The 25,399-nt window shown below is 37.2% G+C and overlaps 1 protein-coding gene and 1 long non-coding RNA gene across 3 annotated transcripts in view; one reads left to right on the plus strand and one right to left on the minus strand.

The window, feature by feature from the left end:
- LOC124369961 (rabankyrin-5) overlaps positions 1-25,399 on the plus strand; it is a 114,833-nt gene that overhangs the window by 33,231 nt on the left and 56,203 nt on the right. The window lies entirely within an intron of this gene.
- LOC124369962 lies at positions 3,366-24,713 on the minus strand. The gene is made up of 2 exons (XR_006923134.1): positions 24,514-24,713; positions 3,366-3,542 (listed from the first exon to the last, which is right to left on the minus strand). It is a non-coding gene; the product is annotated as an uncharacterized LOC124369962 (long non-coding RNA).

Here is a 25,399-nt window from a genome sequence, read left to right on the forward strand (position 1 = left end):
AGTAGCAGTATTCTGTAGGCGAACGCAACCCTAGCCCCTCGTCCTGTGCGCAGCCTGCCCTGTACACGTCCGTCTCTATCTTGTCTTCTGTGTGCCAACTACGTGTTTCCTCACTGTAAACCTGTTCGCTCCTCTTCTGGGGAGCACACCCTCGCTCCGACACTTTCACTTTTTCTGTAAATCAAACACAACATAAATAACGGTGGAGTGTGCTCTGAACCCTATTATAAATATCCCAAACGAGTATCGTTTCTGTTTCTTCACTGTGAAATTCTGAGAATGATCACAGTTACAGACAGATGAAATATTTATAAAAGCTGTTATAGCACACGAGTTGTTTTTTTTTTTTTTTTTTCATAGTAATAAAATCTTTCTTGTTTTATGTTACCTTAAACTGTTGAACCACCATAACCTATTAAACAAAATTAGGTTACAGCTTTAGACAACGCAAACTCTTTCTTTATTAGAAGTCTTCTGCCACTAAAAGCCTCATGGTAATGTGAGTTGAATCAAATTGAATATATTACATAATCATAAACAATGGAAATATTGAGTCCATTGAACATTCTAAATGAAGCGGCTTGAAAGATTAAATGTTTATAGTTTTAATTGTCTTATTGTTTAGGCTTGCACATCTTGTATTATGACTAAAACTTGACTGATGAGAGTCTTCAATCAACTAAAAGAAATCTCAGTTTAGTTGACGGATGACAACTCTCAACAGGAAGTCTGAATATCTCGTGATTTTGATTTTTAGTGTCAGTGTCGTAGTTCTAGTCCAGGAGTTAATACAAATCTGTCTTGATTACACCAGAAATGAATGCCACCTGTGGGTTGGGAGTCAGAGGTTAAATCTGACTTTGACATTGCATTTTATACAATTTAGCTCAATGAAGGAATTTTAAATTTATGTAGGCTACTACTGGTGAATTAAATGTATTAAATATTGATTATATTGATAATTGCAGTCATATTCTACAATATATGAAGAATTTCCATAAGTAATTGAATACCTATAATGAATTCCCAAAAACCGTGCTTTATAGAATATTAAAATTTAATTCATTACCTAAACTTTTATGCTATTGATCACCTCTCTCACGAAAGATCCATACAACATTATTACTAGCCTTTTAATGTTAGTCATAACTTTTCCTTATCAATATATTCAAGAATATTTACAATTATTAGAGATTATTGAATATAAGATTTGTTTTTATGTTTTATGTAAGGAATCCATGTTCTACAAATCTGCCAATTTATATGTTTTTAATTTGGTTTCAATTGGTTTAGTGCTTACATTATGAAATATGCTTTAAAGCGGTTCAAATCAAATTGAAAGCAGAATTTAACAGAATTCGCATTATTATCAGTTGAGGAGTATTTAGAGTAATGTTTCAGCATTATTGCTGACAAGTTTTCTTTGAGAATTATGACTTTGACCTAAATTTGAACACTGGTTACAACATGGCATAGGAGAATTTCCCAGACCGATACAGTGAAATCGGCTTGAACTGTATCAGTAGCAAGTGTATTGTGATGCCTACACTAGTTATGATTACTGCTTAGTGGTCATATATTATACAGCTCCCATTTTTACCTCTATTGGTATAGTGTAAAGTATGCTTTATGGTAGAATTGCATGGCAATACTTTTTTCTTTGTGTTACACCAGCAACTTAAGAGTATATGCCTTGTGGTACTGTAGGAGATGTGGAGACTGAGTAAGAGGGAGGAGAAAAATTAATAATATATGAGAATAAGGTACTGCAAATTATATGGATCTACATGTGAACTAAGAGATTGAAGATGTAAGTGAAATCCATTGTAGAAGATTTGCTTTGGTTGAGCATGCACTAAAGAAGAAGAGAGACGCTTGCTGAAAGAAGTAATGAGAATAAATCCTAAAAAAAGGACAGAATTAGGAAAAGACCACAAATAACATGATGTATTCAAGTAAAGAATTATCAAGAATAGATGTAATTTAGCATTGTAAATCAGGCCTCAGCAGTTATCTATACAGCCAAGAACTATGGATTCAAACTCCACATAGCTGTAGGACTCTGTTAGCTTCCGTCAGTCATCAACTAATATATTAGGTCACTGGCTATTAATAGTACAGTGGTTATGAGTGGTAATCAAGCTATAGCTCATTCGTTTATTCCTATACATTTATCTTAAAATATGAAGTAAAATATTCCTATTAACTACATCTAAAAGCAGGTTAGCTAAAGCATGCATTTTTCGGCTGAGCCATTTTTTTAATTCCCATTACTGCCATTGTAAACAGCAGGACATTCCTGATTAAGGGCTTTGTTTATACATAACTACTTACTTGCCAAACTCAGGAGTAACAGAGTTATTGATACCATGTTACATATTGATTTTTGACATGCTGTTTTTAGAGCAGTGAGCTAAATAACAAATGATATATTTTGCTTGAGCTATGCCATCAGAAATCCTTGAGATTCTGAAGAAAGTGTGTGGAGAGGATGCAAGAAAAATAAATGGCAGTATACAAAAACATCATCATAAAGATGATATAAACATTGAACATGACTTTTGGAATTGGAATTTTGGAAGCAGAAAACAATGTAAATAAATTGGGTGCATGGGTACAGTCAAATGAAAATCAATGCCTCAGAACTTCATATTAAATTGTACACAGCATATTTCACAATAATTTGAACATGTATAATTTTATTGTGTGCATGATTTCAAAATTATTATAACATGAAATGTATGTCTGGAGATATGTGATATAATATGCTTGAAGAATATCTAGTAGGTGATGAGGCGTGGAGCTCTCATTATGACATACAAGTAAAACATTGGTTATGCGAATAGAAACCGAAAACTAAACCATGACAATGCTCCCATCACATTGTGTTTTGATTTTTTTTTAATTCTGAAAAATTGTCTTCCCTTGCAACATTTTACCACTCTTCCGAATCTTCCAGGTTTAACATCAGCTAATTTGTATGCGTTTCTGAAGCCGAAAATTAATTTGGATGAATGACATGCTGATTCAGATGAGATGATTGGAAATAAAATATATCAGCTGGAGGAGCTTTCCAAAGAAGGATTTCAGGGATATTAGAAACAATTACATGAATGACTGAATAAAAATGTGGGAGTAGAGGAGTAAAGTATTGTGAACAAAGTTGCTGAATGAATTTTCACTAAATTGTAATTTACTGATTCGAAATAATTTTTGACTACATTGATACATACTTCGATATGCTGGTATGATATGGAATATTTTGGAATGGCTATAACGTCTGTATATAGGTTGTCTTGTTAACTGTAATACTATCACTGTACAAGGTAGAATAAGAGGAGAATTGATCCTACAATACTACTTACTTCCATACAGCAATGAAAGTTCAAATGTCCGCTTCAAGCAAAAGGTTGAGTACGGACACTCGACATGGTAATGGCTTGAGTAGTCAAATGTTGCACAGAGCTGAGCGGTTTTGTTGCTACGCCCTGGAGGAGGTTGTATTGTACAGTAAAAGCAGATCAGCCCTGCACTGCTCCTCACTGAAATATGATACATAAATTATAATAATCGAGGATATGATAAAACTGAAACTTGGTCAACCCCAACAAATATGGGGCATTGGAAGTATTTCAATCTTGAATACTAATGTATATTATATAGGGTTGTGTATATATATATATGTTTCTCAGAAAATTACCTCTTATTGATCGGCAACACCTTAAATACACACACTTTAAATATTGCTTTAAAGTTTTTTATAGTGATGACAACAAAGTGATCAGTGAAAACATGTGAACAGTACAGCTCGCATAGAGATATCCATCAAATAAATGGTTGCATTTTTGTGAAGTTTTTACTATTTGATTTACTTCAACATGTCTTTAAGTGAGTTTTGACATTCCCTTTAAAGTTGTTTCAAAAATTTAAACAATTCTGAATATATCCAGAGTTTACCAGAAATATGCGCAACATCTTTACAATTTTTGTATATTTGTGTTTATTTATAAAATTACAACTCTTGAAAACAGTATAATATACAAAATTCTACTTTTGTACGTCATCAGTGAATTATCACTTCAGTGTAATGTCCCCTGTGGAGTAGGTCAATCTTAAATGTAAACTGAGGTCAAGTTGTACAAATGTTAATGGTATGGATATAATATGATATAATAATCGAGGATATGATAAAACTGAAACTTAGTCAACCCCAACAAATATGGGGCATTGAAATTATTTCAATCTTGAATACTAATGTATATTATATAGGGTTGTATATATATATATAGTGCACAGACACACATTTTGCCCAAAGTGAGTTTATGTCTAAAGTGATATTATTTAACAGTCAGGCATTCTGTTTCTATTATTAAAGGCTGCTATTTTTATCAGGGTTTTCGAGATCTCATTATTGTTTTTATATAATCAATAACTTCAAAATATAACGTCTCATCTTAGCTTATATTCATTATTTTCACCAACCCCTCATAGTATATAATATGAGCAGAATTGGTGCTATGAAAATAGTATTTAAGTTCCTATGTCAAGAGGTTCCATGGTTTTGTTCAGAGATATTATGTCATGTTTCTTTAAGTTGGGGAGTACAACTTGACATTGCTTTACTATCCAAATTGTGAATTGCAAGTAGGTCAGTTGGTGGCTTTAAAAGTGTGTTACGGTTATTTAGTTGGCAACTTATCATTGCTTTACTATCCAAATTGTGAATTGCAAGTAGGTCAGTTTTGGTGGCTTTAAAAGTGTGTTACGGTTATTTAGTTGGCAACTTATCATTGCTTTACTATCCAAATTGTGGATTGCAAGTAGGTCAGTTTTGGTGGCTTTAAAAGTGTGTTACGGTTATTTAGTTGGCAACTTATCACTGCTTTACTATCCAAATTGTGGATTGCAAGTAGGTCAGTTTTGGTGGCTTTAAAAGTGTGTTACGGTTATTTAGTTGGGAAGTACAACTTGACATTGCTTTACTATCCAAATTGTGGATTGCAAGTAGGTCAGTTTTGGTGGCTTTAAAAGTGTGTTACGATTATTTTCTGTAGGTTTAACATTGATGATCCCAGAGAGAGACATGACTTGTTGTGTAAAGGTCACAGACTGTGTACTGACATTTAAAATACCTTGACTTTTATACCATTTAGCTACTTAGATTGTTGGGACAATAATGTAACATTTTCATATTTATATTTAACAAGTTTACAACAGTTCAATTTATAGCAGCTTTAGTAAATACATTTTTAATTGAAAACACATTGTATTGAATTATTGTTGTAATAATTTTACTCACTTAATTCACTACTTAATGTGATTGAGGGTATTCATAGTATCTACTTCATTATTGTACTGTAGAACAGTGTTGTATGCAGCGAGCTAGTAACAAAAGCAATCCGATAATGAAAGTTTATAATTCTCATATATCAAGTCAATTTCTGCCACTGTATATTGGAAATGGTAGACATTGTATACACAAATTTTGACAGAAATTAAACCCCTGTTTTAACGAGTTTTTGAATTTTGCTCTCTCCCATCTGGGTCGTAGATTTAAAAAAGAAGGTCTCAGTTGTATTTATAGGAAGAGAGTTCTGAAGTGTTTAAATTTAGAACTACTGTATAAGTCGTACACATGAATTAAATGAAATATCACTGATAAACGTTTTAATTTCTTAAACATATCGTAATTCACTGAGAAATGTTGTTGTATAATAATTAATAACTCGAAAAAATTCCTCAAACTTCCTTCCCAAGCCCCCCCCCCCCCCGAAAATTGGACGCTTTTAGCTCGTACCTTTGAAATGAAACGTCGCGTCGCTGTGACCCAAAAATAAGGGAGCAACAGTGTCCTTCGGGAGATACCCCAAGGTCGTTTCAATGCAGCCGGCCTCTTAAGTGTGGGGTTGATAATGAGACCCTTTCACCACAGAACCGGTTTCTGGCACTGCAGGCATACCTCACGGAAAACAACTTGCGTCACCTCGCTGGAGTGAAACCATTTTTCAGATCTAGAACGAAATTAATGGACTGAACATGTTTCGTTATTTTTCTGAATTCCAGATTCGGCTGTCGGAAACGTAACAGTAGTTTACTTTCATTAGGACACGTTTCCTGTTCAAGCGATCTGCTTAGGGGCAGGGCGTGTCTAATTGTCTTCTCCTACGGGACGCCTAGGTGCCAGTCACGCGAATCGTGATCTTCTCCTATTCGGGACGCCTAGGTGCCAGTCACGCGAATCGTGATCTTCTCCTACGGGACGCCTAGGTGCCAGTCACGCGAATCGTGATCTTCTCCTACGGGACGCCTAGGTGCCAGTCACGCGAATCGTGATCTTCTCCTACGGGACGCCTAGGTGCCAGTCACGCGAATCGTGATCAGCTTCAACGTGTATTCGAGATTTCATTCGTTGTCCCCATTTCAGCTTCGTCTGACAGTCGGTCTTCGTGAGGGCCGAGGGGTGGTTCACTCAACAACTTGTATCTGGTAACCTGATGCACCGGAAGCCAATAAACCACTTACTTTGGTTTAATGTGGATATGTATTGCAGTAATTGGTTTAGTATAGATAGACGGGATGTCAAATTTAAAGCACCATTGTAGTTTGGAAATTCGACATTTGTTGTCACCAAGACTCGTAACGGGAACAATTGTATGAAATACCTTTTAAGAAATAAATGTTTGAAACGTGTATTCGAGTGGGGAGCCAAATAGAACTTAAATTTTTAAAAGGTCAAATAGGCGTGAAAACCTTATATGACTAATTTTTTAAACAAAGTTTTAATAATCCTTAAGCGAAGCACAAAGTTAAAGCCATGTATTTTTACATATGAAAACGAGAACTCGTAGAACTTCTTCTTTAAAGCCCAATTATGATCCCTGACTGTGTCAGTAGACTAAAATTATACAAAAATTGAATATTGTAAACCTCAGTTGAATTGGTTGCCTTTGTGAATTCGTATAGCCCTTCAAACTTTTGAATGGCCAGAGGATTTATCCGCCTCCATCGGATACAACTTTACGTGTTATGGGTATGAAGACAGAATGCTTCAGGCTTAAAGTGAGGGGCAACACGATAATGTCACGTCACGTTAGGGAATCGAGAGGATGCTCTTGAGACAATTCATTCGTACAGGATGGGATTGGACGTGACGTGCAGTGGCAATACCGTGTAGTGTCACCATTTTACAATTCTTGTAAAATGAACGTTTTTAAGTCCGACGAAACAAGCTAGAACAGCGATCCGGAATCGGCCGTCAAACTGTTGTTCTCTAGTGTCATTATTATATTTTGTAGTTTCAGCTTTTTTTATAACCAGTCAAATGCCGCTCAGTTGCTGTTAAAATCGCCCAAAGCCTAAAAGCCGTCTGCGATCTGTTATCCCTTTAGAGCAGGGCGGCATCTGCATCTGAATTGGGAGTGTAGATGGTCGAGTGGTCTAAGACGTCTGACTTTGGATCTGAGTTAGAGATAGCGCAGGTTGAAATCCTGTCTGTGACCGTTGCACTTTTTATCAGTACCATCGACCTTGTACTGTATCGACTCTCCCCCTTAATCTGTCTGATAAGATCCTCGCACAGGCCAGTGGCCCACGAGGACAGGCAGAATAAGGGATTCATTAAAGGAAATGGCCTATCCTAAAAAGAAATTAGGTTTCAATTTCGGTCACAAAATAGTGGCCTCGATTGGCCCTATCGTTGATACTCCGTTAAAACTACAGATTAAAAGTGACCCACAAAACCGGCTTGTGTGATGATAATACTGTCTTCTTGGAAGCTTGATTTATATTTTCGTCATCTCGCTTTTAGTTGGCCGATTAAAACGTCAGTCGAGTTTAAATGTAAATAAATAATTTTGATACGGAGTGAAAAAGAGGGTTGACGTGTTCTATTTTTTGTAGCTCAAAAGATAACGTTCTTTATCAGTAAACGTACTTTTTTACTTGGGCACAGTGATGTGTGTAAAATTATTTCGGGGAGGCGGTGGCTGCCGAATTTGTTTTTTAAGAAGTATAAAAACCCTCCAAAAATAGAGGCTCAAGAATCTTCTCCCGGGAATTTATTGAACTTAAAACCTCATAAAAGTGTTCTAGCTTAAAACAAACTAATGGGTACCAGTTTAATGTTTGTTTTTTAACATTTGGAGTGGGCGTCACTCCCCCTGAGCTCACCCCCCCCCCCTCCACTTACATACGCTCATGCTTGGGCATTGTGATTACCATTTACCGTAGTAGAAGATTACAGATGAGTTGATGTATTGAAACTATTTCTCTACGTTAAACTCCAGTAATACTGTCAAACTTAAAGCAGTTGACTGCGAGAACTTGACATTTCTTAAGTCCGTTGTACTGCAATTTAGCCTACGAGATGACAGCCAGCGTCTAGGTGGCTTCATTAATAATTTTGTGGGTTTAATCTATACTTTTAGCTGTGAAACCCGAATTGTTTTGACAATGGAAAATATATTTTTACTTTAATTTCCTTTTAAGGTAACTTCCCTAAATATAGAAAAAGTAGAAAAAACTTTTATTTCATCATTCCATGCGAAATTACAGGCCTTTCGAGTAGGAAATTTAGGTATTTTGTGACCATGGTCAAATAAAAACAGGTGAAGATTAAAATGTGAAACTAACTCGTAGAATATGTGCATGAGTTTATAGCTTCAAGTAGCGCCATATTTTTTTATTTATCAAAAATCAATTTCGTTAAGAATAATTAAGAAAAATACGTTTATGATGACAAGGTTAGTTGTTGAAAAAATATAATGAAATTGTCTTTAGTATTTTCAAAATGGCGGCCATTAAAACTTTTAAACTTTGAATATCATAAAAAACCAGCAGTTTTTCTCAAGAGTTATAAGAGCAGTTGTTAAGACAGTTTGATCACAAATCTAATAACACAAAAATCGTTTAAATCGAATAATAAATCATTCATTTAGAGCAGATTTACTGGGGACATGGCCCACATTGAGAGCTGCCGTTTATTCATTTTTTTTTTTATTTTTGGCTATTTGCTGAGAACCTGAACGACACATTGAAGGTAGTTTCAATTTTTTTTTGGACGAACCGTTCTCAAAATTGGTTTTTCAGTGATTCGAGTTTATTTTTACGTTGCGCCCACAGCGCCACGATCCTGCCGCTGTAAAACAAATGGAGACGTTGTGTACATTACGGTCACGGACCAGCAGTAACACGGCTCCTTCGAATGCCAATTGTGTAATTGCCGAGCTATTCCGGGTGCCATTGGCGTTTTTATAGCGAATCCAATATAAGCGGTGTGTGGAACGCCCAGTGATTCCGTGTTGTGCCGGGAAATGGGTCACCGGCGCCCACTTAACTCGCGGTAGAGCTTTTAGCTGATGAGCTTCACGCGCGGCTTATAAACTCAATGGCAACATCTGCTGTGCCATTGTCTGCATTCGTTTCGGGTCTCAGAGCAGATCGGCAGCGTGGTCAGGACTTTACTGGGAGGAAGTGGGTAATGCAGCGGCAATTTGTGGATTGTAATGTACTTCTATTCCTTACTACTTTTACAGCAATTGTCATTCTTCATTAATTGAATTGATAAAAAGCGCCTCCCCCGCTGGCTACTGGGGTTATGGAGTTAGACGGATTCATGCTGTACCAGCGACAGTCTTGATTTCGCCCCTTGAACCATTTTAAATCTACCTCACTTCGGGTATTAGAGTTGGCGGCTGTTTGAATTTTAAAAGTGCGGCTTATGCGTGTCCAAATATCCAGTGGTGTGAAATAAAAAAATGCGCGTAAAAATGTCGTTTTGGTTTGTTTATACCGTAGATTCAAACTGAGACGCCTTGCCGAACTCTTAAAACCAAAAGAGGATTTAATAGAGAAAATGGTTTGGGAGGGTATAGTTTATCAACATGACCCTCGCTTGACATTTTTGGGATCTTAAGAGGTTTTTGGCCACTGAAAGCATATTTTGTATTTTTTTTTTTTTTTTTTTAATTTTGATTTCCTGATTCTGGAAATCATTCGTAAGGGTGCGTGTACCATGAGTGCGCGTCTCAAGATCGGTCACAGGTTCAAAGTTTGCATACTGGTTTGCGAGTTATTAATGTTTACCTATTTGTTTAATAATACTCGAAACTGTCGGCAAATCCCGTACAACCAATACATTTTTTAATGTTGGAAGTTATTTTTATTAAAAGAGCCAATAAAAATGTCAAAAAAATAATTTAGTGGCTTTGCCTTAGTTCATCCACCCATTCCCCTCCACTAGATGGGACAGGCTGAGCCTCGAAATTCTACCAATCAAAATCAAGATTGCTTCGTTTAATTGCTCATCGGTTTCAGTAGCATTTTAAGGTTTCTTAGAAGAGTTTACGAGATCACAAAGTTCACAGGGGGTGATTCATTAATATCCCACCCTACCAGCCTGGCTGTTATTTATTATATCCCGCCCTCGTTCCTTCTCCTGTTTTATATTTTTTTACTATTCCGTAACGATTCATTGCATATTCCAGTTTAGTCCCAGACTTAACAAAATTGAAAGCTAAATGAACTATATTTTTATCACTAGAGGCTCACTAATTTATTTTCCTCAAGTGCTATCTGTGATAATTCGTCAAATACTGTTTTTAGGTCTCCAGTTCTTTGTTATTTTTTCTTTAAGTGATAGCGAAATTTCAAGGGTATTAACTGCGCTAAAAAGCCACCATTATGTCCATTAGTTAGCGAAATTTCAAGGGCATTGACTGCGCTAAAAAGCTACCATTATGTCCATTAGTTTCCCTCGGCCACTGGTGCGGACGTCCAATGTCCACCGACAGTGACGAATGAGTTGGAAGAGAGATGCCAGGAAACGATGAGTGGCGCGAATTGCATTAGAAAGCGATTCATACACAAGTAGGGCTGGCCGGAGTCAGTGGACGATGGAGCTAATTCTGGCTCGCGAGTGAGTCACTCTTCCGGCATCGGTGGCATAGCCGCGGCTCGGGATAACGCCACCATTGTGACTGTCGTTGCAGTATAAAGGGAATCGGGTAATTAACGATGTCTGTGTCGGTTATTTGTGGCGTGTAAGCGTAAAGAGAGCAGCTCGACACATTCGGAACGGTTTGGGAGGGAAGGTGGCAATTTGTATTCCTCTTGTGTATCAAAATGTTTTGACATGTACTTAGGCATATCATGTCATGGCGATAGACAATTTTGTTTAAATCGAAAATTTACTTTCCATTTAGCGACACTATTCGACACATTTTAACTCAGTAAACAATAATTTTATCTATTCACCTGTTTATTTTTGTACCTATATACAGGTCTGTCTGTATACAATCTAATATTTGATTGCTCTCTCAGACATTTGTGACCAGGTTTTCTATAATTTTATGCTGTTACGTGATAGGCAATATCACGAGGGATGTTTTTCTTTTATCGCCATCAGTGCGGGCATCACCTTGATTCTGCGCTGATGGCTGAAGACATTAGTAGATAAGATAAGATAAGATAAGGAAAGTCATCGACCCCAATTCGTGTAAAACAAGGCGAATTATACTTCTACAGAATATAAAACTCATTAATAAAGATTACTCTGTGATGGTTTCGTTAAAAAGACTGTACAAGGTTTGGTATGGACTATACTATAGATCTGACATACAAATTAGAAAGCTATATATAAAAAATAATTACGTAAAATAAACCAATTTGTATGACAGTTAAACAAGGGTATTTCGTATTAATTTTTGTCAATAGCAAAGTGAACCGTATTATCTAACAGCACTTCAGGTAAAAATCCTGTTATTGTCTACTAACGCGAAGGCGGATACTGTGCGGACATTGAACAATTAAACAACACAATCAACAGCTGTGTTGATTGACTGGAACGGTACGAGCGGCAAATGTTTGCGTGGCTGTATGTGTAAAAATGTTCTCTGGATGATATCTCTTTTTGAATACGTTTATCACAGCTTTACAATTATTGACTCTTATTTTGAATTGATGTAACGGGTGTTAGATCTCTCTGCTTACTTACACATTTTAATATAGAGGACATTGGCACTGAAGGCTTGAAGAGCTGTGCGTATTATAATAGGTGTAGAGCCAAATCAGGATGGAGGACGGGGCTGGGGTTTTCTGGATTGTTATCAGATATTCAGGAAAACTCTTACTTCTATTTTCGTAGTTATCGTGATTTTGATGAGTTTTATCAAACCGTAAAATAAGTTTTTTACAGGAGGTTAAAATCAGTTGTATAATCTACATCGGATTAGGTCACTTTCTCTACCTATTACGACGGGCTGGTTATTAGTACACGACTATGTTGATTTTTTTCAGTAAACCCGTTAGGTTAAATTTATACTAAATCGTACGCTAATTGATCGAAAACAAATATTTGTCCGAAAATTACTATTCTTTATGGTGGAAACGTAATGTATTTTGATAGTAGTCTATACCTTTACGCGTTTTGACGATGTTAAAATATTTGGCCAAAACATTAATATTTAATAAAACTATGTTTTAAATCTTAATTAAATTACAGTACTTTTAAAATAAATTAAAATGATGTTGTTGGTTGTTTTGTGGCATTTAAAACCTTAAATAACGGGTTCTGCATATATTTGTAGAGTTAGCAATAATAATAATAATAATCATTTAAAAACAAAATTGGAGATTAAATTGTAAGGATGCGCCTTAGCTAGTAGGAAATTCACAGTGGGAAAAGTTGCTATCGCACTGTTAAGGGTTCCGGACTTGGATATAAGTTAAGAGGTAAATAACATAGATTCCAATTGTGTATTTTGTCGTAGTACTTCCTATAAGTATTGTACTATACCGTCTATAGTCCTTATCCTGTCCATCAAATGATCAATGGGGCCAATGAGGACGGGTATAATTATATTAAAAAGAAGACCGACCTCTTCTAAAAAAACACAAACACAAAAAAACACTCGTTTCTAGACTGAGAAATTCATCATTTGACATGGCTGCCACTGCTGTCGGCTTCCAGCTTATTTAATTTTAATCAGCTGACCTAAATGATGTCAGTCCTATCTCATACGTTATTATGCTATCCAGAGCAGCTTGACATCTTTGCCTAGTTTCTGGAATATATTTATATGTCAATGTTCCTTTTCCCCTTAGACAAACTTAGTGTATCACGTAATTTACTGTGTGGATTGCAGTAAATGCAGATATCGAGTGTAACCAGGCAACAATCTATACTGTTAACAAACCGCATGGATTGTGCGTTCTGTTTTATTTTATTCAGTGTGCTAAATGAGAGAAACTTCTATCTAACAACTATTGTATGGCTTGTCCAGTTACCACAATTACTGGGGAATTGCTGCAAAAATTGGATCCAATCATGTCGTTACATGATATCGCTAGATTAAATCTGAGGTTAAATCTATTAGGTTAAATATGAGACGCCCGTTGGCGTCTCAGATTTAAATTAAGGTGGTGTGAAGGTTAAAGATGTTTGCGATCAGAGTGAAGCCGAAATGCCCCGTATATCAACCGCTACTCGGAATTGTTACTCAGACCGAGACCACTCACAATTGAAGTCGTTTTCATATCACAAAGCCAAAACGCCGCTAATCTGACGCGTCCAGATCCGCAGCCAAACCGCAACAGAGCGATAACACTGGTCGCTCACCGATAACTGTCCTGAATAGATATAAAAAATAGAACTTTTTTATTACCCCACTTTAAATTAGAATTTTTAGTAGGACATTTTGTAATCAGACAAAAAACGGCTGAACTTAAAAATGTGAAATGTGTGCAGTATGTACTGAGTTAAAACTGGAGGGAGTGACGTGTATTGTTATGTATAAAAAATTAATTTTATTAAGAAAAAAATATTTAAAACGTAATTTATTTAAACTGTACATATACGAGATTTATTTAAGCCATAAATGAGTAAAAGGTTCACTCCCTGAACCTATATAACTCATGTACATACTGTGTACAAATTCAACTTTTTTTATCTTCAGCCGTTTCTATTTGGGCCTGATTACAAAATTGCTTTAATTTCCAAATTTGAATTTCTCTTATTTCACGTGGAGTGATAAAAATATTTTGTGTTTTATCTATATTCGGGACTGTTATCGGTGAGCGACCAGTGCTATCGCTGTGCGTCAGATTCGGCTTTGTGATGTGAAAACGACTTCAATTAATTGTGAGTGGTCTCGATATGAGTAACGGTTCCGAGTAGCGATTGATATACGGGGCATTTCGGCTTCACCTTGATCGCAAATTGAGATCTTCGATTGGCAGCAAGCAAGTTAAGTCCAGCCAAGCCGAACTGCAAAATGCTATATTCGGTCCGAGCGAATACATAGTAAGTATACGGAGAAGATCCGATGTGTCATAAATTGATTACCGAGCCCTAGCGTCATCGAGTGAACTGCCAGCACTTCCAAGCATAAATGTGTTCAGCTAAACGAACCCACTCTGTCCCTGTAGCATGTCGTCTCTAAACATCGAGTAATTTCTAAGAAAACATCCTTCCGTTTTCATTATTTTGTGAGTATATCTGCCATTCCGGAATGGAGTACTTGCGTTTTAATGAGCTCTTGGCTAATGGACAGGGGGTTAGCAAACTCAACGAGCTCTTTAAGGGGTCTGTCTTTTGGATCAAGACATTAATTGAAGTCACACAAGTGTGGGCCGGAAATGCTTATTTCCACTGTCTTGTGTGTTTTCACTCTTAAAAGTTTATAGTTCACACCCGTTCAGTCAGGGCGCTCTAATGTTGCATGGCTGTTAAATTTAGACCTGAAAGTTAACAATAAGCATGGAACTTCAGAATGGCGGCCTTTAAATAAATTAGTTTCAAGACTCAAAAATACGGATTAAAATTCTGGTCCGATAAGGGGGGATTGAATAGCTTGTCACATATTAACTCAACTCTAACTAATCAGTTTACCGTGTCCGTTCCGTTACAAACATATACATATACATATTATATATATATATATATATATATATATATATATATATATATATATACACACACATTGCAGACATATATAATGCATATATGGCTAATTGGACTTAAATGGCAAAATTCTTACAATTGATTTTAACAATATATCACGTGTCATAATCACGTAACTGTTTTACGTTTGGGCAATAGTTCACTGCAAAGTAGGTTAATGTCAAAGTTAGTAAGGTTAAAACTCAGTCGCACTATTTTCCGTGACTTGTTTTGCGAATCTCTTGGTTGAAGTCCAATTAAACAATTAATTGCCGCTGTATGTCATTATAATAACAATGCAAAGTGGACGCTTCTTTAATTGTGAGTTTTAAAATTGAAAAGCAATCACAATCACAATTCTTTATGGCCAGAAAACAAATACAAACATTTGTAAAGCAATCGTCATAAATACGTGTAACTCTATAAACTTACCAATAAATCATGTTAATGTTTAAAATTGTGTTATTTAAACGACTGTTGTACCTAGTAAAAGATAACTAAATAATGTTTATCTAAAATTGACAGTGTCAACATAAGAATAGGCACCCAGTGAGAGATGCGCGATCGAAGTTTATGTTCCGTAAAGTCGCTCACGCTATAAAACTCATTTAATATTAAATAGCGCTTGAGTAACTGTTTAAAATGCAAAGGGTTCAAGACTTCTTTCTTATGATCAGGAACTTTGTTCAAAAATTTACACCAACTTCAGATGGTAGGCTCTTGTAAGATTTTAGTCTATGTTGGTTTAGCATCTGTAGACAGTCTGATAGTAAATTAAGGTGTTCCAGCCCATAGTTATGGGAAACGCCGTTTTGTTGTCACCTGAGTTACAACAAAAGATCACCTGAGTTAGCAAGCACCCTGTGTGAAGGAGGCCAAATCTGTCGAACTCCTTTGTTTCCTAGTTGACAGTTCAATTTTGTCATTACTATTTGATTCACAACTGTATTAACTTCCCTAATTGCACTGCAGCTGCTTTCGCGACTGAAGTCGGCTAATTACAGACAGTCGGCAGGCCGTGGGAGCTAGGCTGGTAGTCTGGTAGTGACCCAGTTCAGGCCGATGATCCGAGCCCTGCCACGAGGCGGCCCACGGCAGTACACATGTGCTGGAAACGAGCTTATCGACGCAGGATGTGGAAACGGCGCGTCGCCCTGTTATCGCCTGGCAAATACCAAGGTTTTAACAGTTCATCTGACTTCCCTTGGTTAACGGCGAGAGTTATCCACAAAATGTCCTTTAATTGTGCGCAGTACGTCAACTTCTCTAGGAAGTGGTCGTGACTCTGGAGTTAGTCATGGATTCCTAGAGGAACTATAGTATTTATAGAATACCTGAGGAGCCGGCTTTATTTATCTTCGCTAAGAAAAATGTTAAACTACTCATCCTTACTTTCAGCCATCCAAGTCGGTTGTTCGTTGAGTAACCGAATACAAAATGAGGAATACTAAGTGGTACTCAGTACAATTCGCACGATTCAACTGAGAACTATGTAACAGAAAAGTGACGCGTGATGTGATATTGTTCTTATGAGCGGAATCGGTGAACGATCCCACACGAGGAACATCTTGCTGTGAATAAAAATCGTAAAATTTATATAACTTTATGTCGCTTACAAGCAATCTGCAGCTCACTGAGGATGTGCAACCACTTTTCTGCAACGTTCGCTTTTTGGAGTTGCGAGGATTTTAAACTACTTACAAATAAATGTTCACTAGACAAATTGTCTGTATCTTTACACTACGAGTATTCTAAATGGCAAGTTCCTGTAGAATAGTTTTAAAAAACGTGCTGTATTTGATGTTGCACGCCAGATTCCTATCATCCATTATTCAAAGAACCATTTCACAGTTATTCAACCGTCCGCGTGGATTGCGAACAGCAAATTCCTGTTGGATATGAATTTGGTCTTGCGTTATCTTGCCTTCATTTAATGAAGTTGAAAATGAGCACCTGCGTTCCTTCACGGTCTCTGTAAAATGTTCAGTAAATCTTATCTGGAACGGAAGCGTAGAGTGGGATTCTAATGAAGGAAAGGCTGGATTAAGCCTTAATCTGCCCGTCCTCATGGGCCACTGGCCTGTGCGAGGATCTTATCAAACAGAATAAGGGGGAGAGTCGATACAGTACAAGGTAGATGGTACTGATACAAAGTGCAACGGTCACGGACAGGATTTAACCTGCGCTATCTCTAACTCGGACCCAAATTACAGCATCTTAGACCACTTCGGTTATCGGCACTCCAATTAGTAAAGACTTCGAAGTGTGTGCGTTGCGCTCAGACGTCCTGCATCGTCGAGGAAGTCATTGAGCGTAATTGATGGACTTATTTACAAAATACCGCCGAGAGTGTGGACTCTTCCTGGAATATAGTTTCAGCAGCGACTGGCTGTATATATGAGCGTCTGACGTTTGTTAGTAGCAGCTTAGTCATCTACGAGTGTTTGTTAAAAACAACCAGAACTTGTTTTGAGAGTAACGGCTCGCCGCCAGGGGCTGTGCGTGTGCGTGGCCAGCTCGGTGTCGTGGCACAGCTTATGAAGCCGCTCCTTGTCATCCAAGTATGGCTGCTTGCAGTTGGCTCCCCACAACTCGTTATTGTTATTCACATTTCTAATAGTTGGTACATAAATGTTTTTATGTCGTGATTAAAATTTTGTCCAGAATGGAAAAAAAATTATCCCGCTCTTAACATTGTAACAATTAAAATAAAGTCGGAAGATTTGGGGTATGCAAATTAAATCACTTGAAGTTTGTTTTTTATTATTTTCCGATATGTGATCGGGCAATACAAAGTGTTCAAATTGCAATTCCCAGCTTTGTTACTAATAAAATTAGAACACGAACAACAAAATCGATGCCTAACAAACCATTGCGTTTGTCTCCGTACAAAATGACAACACATGAAAACACAACACAACAGATGAATTTTGAATTAAATTATGTGGGAAATATCCCAATATCATATATGTTGTACGTTTGAATGGGGACGTATTTTCTCGTTTCCAAAATTGAAGCTACCTTCGATTAGTTACACATAGGTTATTTTGTGAAACTAATATAATCAAAGATGCTATTTAAATTTTGAGCTAAAATATAGGGTGCCACATTTTAAATATTTTGTAATATTATATTTTTATATGTCTTTATTGGGAATGTTAACTTTTTCTATTATCATTTAGTTTTTATTGTTTTTAATGCTAAGGGGTCACAATATTGTGGTATGTATGATCATTTTGTGTTGCCATGGATTTCCTGCCAATTTTGGAAAAATACTATGTATGAAAATTTAAACAAACCTGGAATAATCCAATCAATATCCCATTAAAAAGATGTTTTTTATTCAATACGACAAAAAGAGGATTTGTTATATATTCCAGCCTGTTTATAATGCAAACTAACGAATACCGGATCGATTACCCACACTCAGTTAATCGATCTCAGTAAGTTCCCGTTATCCTGAGCATGAACTAATTTCGGTGTGCATGACTGACGCCAGATCAAGTTGTTGTGGGGGGGGGGGAATGAGCCAGCTCCAGCCAGGTCAGGAGCGGCAACTGATGATGATGTAACCGTCGCATTTCTCCAGAAAAGGTGGGACACTGGTAGGTGCCTTACTGCGGACACAAGAAGGCTGGACGGAACGTACACGTACAATGACGTACGGTGAGCTCCGGCCTTCGCGCTGGCGCTGGCCGTCGGACGCAGAGACAGAGCCAGAGAGGCCATCGCTGTCAGTGAAGGTCGACTTCTCCGTTCTCGCTGCTTTACTGCTCTCGCCAAGCGAGTCGACCCATCCATTAGTTCTGCTCCATTAGCGACTCGTTTGATTTTCTATTCCCCTGACAACTGCTACGATTACTCGGACAATAAATACTTTCGCTATCTCTTTATTATACATAGTAAGACTGTGCCTCCTACTCATAATGTGCTGATAACGTACCGCAAGTCGATTTGGATTTGTTAGGAGGTTACACTCGCCCGGAATGTTGCGTTAGCATGTTGAAACTTCGTGGCGGACAGTACAGCTATTCAATTTGGAAAATGAATGAAGGTTGGGTGCACTGGGTCCCCGATATCTTCTTCCCCAATTGCACGGATCCTTGTAAAGATGTTAAGATCATCCCTTAGCGGCGAGGGGATGGTTCGGGGTTGGAAATTAGGTTTCAGCAGAACCTTGCCAAGATGGCCATGGTGAAGTGATGAGCTTCGGCTTTAGACATTGGGTTACAACAGAACCTTTTGAAGGTGTCCAAGTCACCCTAGAGCCATGAAAGGATAGGTTTCGGCTTTGGAAAATGGGTTTCAACAGAAGGTGTCCAAGTCACCCTCGAGTCATGAAGGGATGAGTTTAGACTTAGAACATTGGGTTTCAATAGAACTCTTTGAAGGTGTCCAAGTTACCCTCGAGCCATGAAGGGATAAGTTTCGGTTTTGGACATTGGGTTTCAACAAAACTTTTTGTAAGTGTCAAAGTCACCCCAGAATGGTGAAGGGAGGGGTTACTGAATTGGAAATTGCACCCTAACTCAATTCTAACCAATGCTTCCATGAACAGAACTCGTCTGGTTCGGACTCCATTCTAACAAACCTAGTTGTTAGAACAATTTCGAAAACTGTTAACCAAACCTTTTGCAGAATACCGGATTTTCGTTTCTGTAACAAGTTATTTTTTAATGTGAACCCTACTATAGTTAGTTAACTAGTTAATTATAGTTAGTTAATACGAGTATAAATGAATGACATTTCTTCGCGGATCCGAAAATAATTCAATTGGGGTCAATCATCGGGTCTAAAATTGCAAATAATCCCAATAATTTCCCACGATTAAATTCACGAGTATTAAACAACATACGTGATTGAGGTATTAAAGTAAAGGTCATTCTGAGTTGGAAAGTACCCTTGTTCTGGACAAAGCCAAAATTTCTCGTCACTAGACCTGTTTGTGTGTACAGTGCAAAATTGTGTCCAACACTTGTGGGCAAAAATTAAAGACTTTTAAAACGCGTTTCAACGAGATTTCAAACTAAAGATATATTTCGTGAACCTACACAGGCGTTTATTTTAGAAAGATAAATGTGTCGGTCGCCAGGTCTCAGAAATGCAAAACATGATTTTAATTGCCCTATTGTTCGTGTATTATGTCAACTGGTGACATTACGATTCTGTGTTATTATCGGACACTGGGTGACAATGAGGACATAAACCGCGTTGGGTGTTCTGTTATCAACACTTGATATGCCAGCGCCAGTTTGTTAAGTGCGACTGTCGAAATGTTATCGCCTATGACTAACTTCACATTGATTTGGTTACTCAGATTAGAACCCAATTTAATGAATACAGTGATTTTTTTCAATTGTAGTGCCATCCTCCTTGTCTTTCGCTACGTGGTTTGTGTCAATGTAGGGCCACCCAGGGCCGTACTCTGCTTTGGCGGGCTCCGGAAATGATATCCCCCCCCCCAAATAGACGTGTGGCGTGGCCCTGCCCGGGTCCCCTGAGGGCCCGGGTCCCGAAAAACTTTTCTGAGTACGGGTCTGGGGCCAACCAAAAGTGCCACCCCGTCAACCGTTACTTTAGAACGGTTCAAAATTTTCAAATTTTCTTTGGGGATATGCAATAACATCGACTGAAGATGTTTTCGATTGATGGAGGTGGGGTACTTAAAAATTGTATATGGGATAGCCCATCTAGCAATACTTCAAATTGAAGGTCTCGCTTAAACAAAAATCAATGACACCAAACTACCCGAGTTTGGAATATTTTGTCTGGACAAAAGTAACATTATAACTTCAAGACTTATTTTATGGTTGTTAGTTAAGAAATATTGTCTGGTTTCAAAAAGTTGTAAACATTTGTGGCCTGTTACAAGGTAAAATTGTATTTATATTTATGTTTTTAATTTTCCACTTAACTTAAAACAGTATAAACTAAGATAACAGTTGTTCATATAACAAATAGTGACAAAACCTATCTTAAGCAGTAGTTCTCACTCATGAAATCCAGATCTACATGGCTTTGAAGTGTGTATACACTATAATGACTTCAATTGTGAAACTAGGTACGTTATAATACTAGGAACTAGGAAATGAAACATTTAAAACAATGAAAATTAACCTCGTGACAGACTTCTATGTATTTCCTTAATTAGATGCAATAAACACAATTATATTGTTACAAACATTTAAAGTTTAGAGAATGTGCTTTTCAAAAAGTTTCATATTTTACGAAGAACACGAATCCGTGGAGAAAATATGGGTTCTCATTAAAAAACGAAAGTGATCTCACAAAAACCCACAAGAATACAAATCCCTTGACGCAAGTGTGTAGTGCTTTTCAAACCGTACGACTTTTATTTGACACTCTTTTCTATGAAGTTCCACCAGTGGAAATATTCGAGTGTTGCGGGACTATAGGACTCTGTACGTTAACGGGTTTACATACGTAAAACAGTATCACTCAATCGCATAGGTGACAACATGTTTTATCACTTATTTACAATCTAGCACGGTGTTACGTAGTAGAAAATTTCCGATGAACATTGGAAGGTTTTAAAACACGTAAAATAACGCTATTGAAATCAAAATACTGACAGTTTACTGTTTAAAATCTAAAAAAAAACAAAAGGAGAAAAATGAATTTGATTTATGATTGGCATTTTAAAACTACGTAATAACCGTCTTGAGATTCAAATTAGGACATGTTTCATTCATTAATTTGAGAAGTTCACAGTACCCGGTGTAAAGTAATAATAATAAGGACCAAAGTATTTCCTCACAAGACGTGTTATCATACGAGTTTGTTGTATCTACATTTTCTGTGTATCTGTGATAATTAACACCAACATGTGTTTCTCAGAGGTGGATAGGAATCAGGTCTGCAGGTTTCCTACAAGGTGCAGCGAGTAAGGCAGCTTTCGTATTATTGGAACAATGTTCCGTTTGGGTAATACATTTAATAAAATTGTTCAAATTAGGTAATAATGCCATAAATGTTGTAAGCGTCTTTTAGCCCCTTGTCCCCTCCTCGGTTTCTTGTATTGTGTCCGTGTGGAAGCGTCAAGCGTAAAGAGCGTGTCTGAGATCGAATTCTAAAATAGAAGCAAAAAATTGTTGGGTGGCCAGCAGAAAACACATGGCGGGCCGCTCCCCCCCCCCAACCCTCTAGCTTGGTGCCGTCTCGCTGCTGCAATATAATAACCATTGCAAAACTGCATTTGACACCAGACAGTCAAAACCCCGCGGGACAGCATATTTTTTAAAAATTAATGTACATTTTAAGTCCAGGCAATCTCTTTAGTTTTCATAATTATTATAAAAGAAGTATTTTATCAAAATTTCATGGCTATACCCTATTTAGAAAATAGTTTACCAGTCTATAAATAAATTATGGTTCGCATTTATATTCTACTAACACCACAGTATTACTCGTACAGTACTGAAATTTTTTCTTTTTTTATGGAAAAGCCGATCCTTTTTAAGCCTTATTCTGCCCGTCCTCATGGGCGGCCTGTGCGAGGATCGTACCAAACAGAATAAGGGGGAGAGTCGATACAGTACAAGGTCGATGGTACTAGTGCAACGGTCACAGACAGGATTTGAACCTGCGCTATCTCTAACTCAGACCCGAATTCCAGCTTCTAAGACCGCTCGGAATCGGCACTCCCTGAATAAATAACTAACGTTTAGCGAGGAAGGATATTACTGTATAACTTTTTGTTCCAACATTTCTTGTCAGAAAAATACAATTGCCTTTGAAAATTAGAGTAACACCCGTTTTACGATTTCCGCAAATTTTAGTTCTATTAAAATTATGTGTCAGCGATTAAATTTATGTACTCTGTTTGGGTCCTGTAAAAAATCGTGGACGTTTTTGGTGCAACCCAGTTTGTATTATATCCACGGGTTGTAGTATGATCATTGATTAGTATTTTGTCCAGCGCTGAAATAAAAAATAAAATAGTTCTGTACTATTTTTATAGTGAAATAGACAAATTTTACAACGGTCTATAAAGCAGTTTGAAGTGTTCGTAATTTTTTATGTTTGAGTGCTGAAACGAAATGAGTCTAAAGTTTAAACTATCGAGACGAAAGTAAACAAAATTATCTTTCTGTCTAGGCTATATGTATTTTAGAACACGTTTATCGGCATAGTTTAAACAAGTCACAATAAGAAAAACTGTATAAGTAATAATTTAAAAATAAGTTTTTACATTATTGTAATCGTCTTATCCCAAGAAACCTAATGTTACACTATGTTAAAATATGACAAAATTAAATGCTGTACATACATTTACATTTAAAATATATAAGATTAATTTGAGGGTAGACAACTTGTAGTACTGTAAATACAGAAACAATCTTGAGTAATGGATTCCCCTCATTCCCCAATATTACCTGAAGTATTCAGCTGTCAGTGTAACAAAGTGAGATGGTTCACAGGCATACTTATTACTTACATTCTAGTAGATACTTATATTTATATTCAACCTGTTTTTTAAACCGCTATAATAAGTGTGAATTTCAGCAGTCAAAAATTATATCTCGGCTTTCTTCTACAGTAAAATTTGGATTATATTTTTTCGACTAAGCCATGCCATGGAGTACTTCAAAATATGAACTTATTGGTACAAAGAATGTTTATTTCAGAAAATGGAAGGTACACACGTGTAGCATATTTAGATTATAATGTGAACTAAACATGTGTCCACTGAATTTTGTTACTTATGAAGTAGCAAAATTCCTCAACTGAAAATACTTCTATGCTTAAGATTCAAACAAATATTCTTATATTTGCTTCAACTTTAAAATTGGAAGAAGTTGCCCCCTTGTAATCCTTCAGGGTACGTCCCTGGTTAATGCAATGAGTGTACGGTAAGTGTTTGGCTTCACTGACTTAATCGCCGGAGCCAAGGAACCGCCAAGTACATGTGTGTTTTAGAAAATAATAACTTGTGAAAACTTCGTTTAATCTTGCTAATCTTTTATAACAACATGTTTGACATAAAACGCCACGGACCGCATTGTACTGGTGACCAGTTTAAATTTGTATTGATAGTGAATTTTGGATTGGATTCTATTTTGGGTGTTAACATTTCAATTGTCGACGTAGTGGGTAGATGACGATATAGTTTGCGTTTTTTTTATATGTATTAATTTATCCACCTAGCAGTAATATTAAGTTTTACGATTTATAAATACGAGCGTTAATTACCTGTTAGTAATAAATAATTCCTAAAAGGGGCAAATCTACTGTTAAAAATCATAATTTATCATAAGTATTGTACCTCCGTGACATAAGTGAACTTACGCGCGTCGCTTACAAATTATCTAGGTAAATTACGAAGAACTGTAATTATAATGCTTTAAAGAGAAAATTCTGACATTATTGGTCCTGCCATTATAAATGATTTTAAATAAAATCAAACCATTATACAGGAAACATTCGGTTTATTATAACACACAAACTTATATTGTGTATGATCAGTACCTTACAACTTTGTACAAGTGAAAAGAGAAGTTGAATTAAATGTTTATGTGATAATAATCAGATAAAATTAGATTTCAATAACTTACATTTAAAACACGTAAGCGTCTACTGTAGTATTCTGGCCGTACATTATGTGAAATTGATCTTTTTGTACGAGTACTTTATGAATAAAAAAAGGCGAACAGTTCTTATTTTTGTTGCTGCATACGGAAATGTCGTATTGCTACGTGTGTAAATAATTTGTATTGATAGAAAAAATGTGAAGTTTGTGTATACGAAAGTGGGCTAGGACTCACCGACAGCCAGAATTACTATAGCGGACATGGACAGCGCGACGACATCGTGCCGCATGCTCGCGGCGGGTACCAGACTGTGGGTGTCGGTCTGCCACTCTGCGCTGCTCAGCTGCTGCTGGCGCTGGCTGATGTCGACTGTGCAGTGATGACCCACTGCCCCCCTTCCCGCGCCGCCGGCCCTGGTGGGGGATGAGAGGGGAGGCCCGGGGCGAAATGCCACCTAATTAGGCCGATCCCCACTGTACTTTTCGCACTTATCCCTCCACGACACCTGCCTGTTAATGTTTGGCCTTTCGACGGTGGCGAGGTCGGCGCCTTATCGTACAGGTCGATGGCCTGCTCATCACTGGCCACGGGCGGACGCTGAAGGTCGCGTGGGGGGGGGCGCCCCAATATCGAATTGACGGTCACTGATAATCATCTACTTCTTGAATAAATTACAATTATTTCAAATTGTCCGCCTGTATTCGATTTTGTTTTTAAGGGTTTCAAAATTACGTACCACATCTCAACATGGCAGTGGTGTATATAAAAATTATTTTTGAGGGGGCTAACACACAGGAGTGCCCCAATATCGCGAGATACACACAGGAGTCCGAAAGTACTCCCCCAAAACATAGTTTACTTTAACACCTCATGAACAAATAAGTTATAACAAAGCTGTAAATCAGCGTTC

This window comes from Homalodisca vitripennis, chromosome X (genome assembly GCF_021130785.1).
Source record: "Homalodisca vitripennis isolate AUS2020 chromosome X, UT_GWSS_2.1, whole genome shotgun sequence".
In the NCBI taxonomy this organism is placed as follows: Eukaryota; Metazoa; Arthropoda; class Insecta; order Hemiptera; family Cicadellidae; genus Homalodisca; species Homalodisca vitripennis.